This window comes from Rutidosis leptorrhynchoides, chromosome 7 (assembly GCF_046630445.1).
Source record: "Rutidosis leptorrhynchoides isolate AG116_Rl617_1_P2 chromosome 7, CSIRO_AGI_Rlap_v1, whole genome shotgun sequence".
Classification (NCBI taxonomy): Eukaryota; Viridiplantae; Streptophyta; class Magnoliopsida; order Asterales; family Asteraceae; genus Rutidosis; species Rutidosis leptorrhynchoides.
In genome coordinates, this window is record NC_092339.1 from 164,138,253 (window position 1) to 164,139,688 (window position 1,436).

At 40.3% G+C, this 1,436-nt stretch overlaps 1 non-coding gene across 1 annotated transcript; it reads right to left on the reverse strand.

Moving 5' to 3' along the window:
• Positions 1-1,047: 1,047 nt before the first annotated feature.
• Positions 1,048-1,154, reverse strand: LOC139860964 (small nucleolar RNA R71). The gene has a single exon (XR_011763588.1). It is a non-coding gene; the product is annotated as a small nucleolar RNA R71 (small nucleolar RNA).
• Between the last annotated feature and the right edge of the window lie 282 nt (positions 1,155-1,436).

The window sequence follows — 1,436 nt, forward strand, 5'->3', positions numbered from 1 at the left end:
TTAGGCTCCGCTAAATATAAATTTAAAACAGTACCTTCAACCCTCGAGTGGCTGATCCTGGCGTGCTGCGGCTTGACGACACCGCGCGAATAAAAATCATCCGTTTCGGCCATATCACGGGAGAGGCTAGTTTTTGGCGCCGCTGCCGGGGAACTGGTATCAGGCAATACTGCTCTCTATCAAACTTATTCACAAGCATTTAGTAGTGTCTAAGAAAGACAATTATACACGGACTTGGTTATTGGATTTTCCGAACAGTCGCTAATTATATTGGGACCAAAAGGATCCTGCCTCTCCGTAGTCGGCCTGGCCACTTGGTTTGTTGAATAGTTTGTGCGAAGCTCTGTTACCAAAATATCGGGGAATTAGTAGCCAGAACCAAAAACATATTCAACCATAGAATAGTTTGTTAATTAAATTAGATTACCTTAGATTACTTTAGACTACCTTAGATTAAATTAGATTAAATTAGATTACCTTAGAATTAGATTACCTTAGACTAGTTTAGCTTACTTTAGATTATCTTAGTTTATTTGCTAAAAATTAAGAACAAAAAGGCATACCCAGTGTATGACCCAAAACCGATCTAGACCAGGGCCGTTGTTATTCGTACCTGATCTAGACGCAATAATCTCTAAAGCATGCAAGAAAACACGAATCAGAAATTAAATGGCGTTACACGTTACTTTAGCAGAAAATACCAAACCCTCGATTAAAGGTCGAAGAGGACCGATCAGATTTCTAGAGATTCAAGGACACTTGTTTGAGTTAAAATATCACATCATCTAGCTCATCCAGAATAGCTGTCAGTTGCATGGATTACCGAATGATGATCCTAATTCTCACCTTGATAAATTCATATCTCTTTCGAACTCCTACAAACAGCCAAGGATCAGACAAGATATAGTCCGGCTATACTTGTTCCCCTATTCTCTCACTCATCATGCTCAAACTTGGTTCGAAGTACTAGAAAACGATTCCATCACGTCATGGACGGAGATGGCTACGAAATTCCTAACCAAATATTTCCCTCCTTCTAAACAAACCAAACTGAAAAATGACATCATTAACTTCAAACAAAGTTATGATGAATCTCTTTACACTGCATGGGAGCGATTCAAAACCCTGCTGAAGAAATGCCCTAATCACCAGATAGAACGGTCAGCCCAAATCTGTACCTTCTACAATGGTCTTATGGTAAATCATAGGACGACGATCGATGCAGCAGTTCAAGGGATCTGATGAACCAAACCGCAGAAGAAGCATGGGAATTGCTCGAGAACATGACAATGCATCATCATGATTGGAACAGTGGTGAAACAACTTCATCATCTGCCCTACTCTCAGCACTTAACAATCAAACGGAGGCCATCAAATCCCTCACGGATAAGATGGAATCTCTCACTAAACAACTCGGAGAATTGAAGATGCAGTCG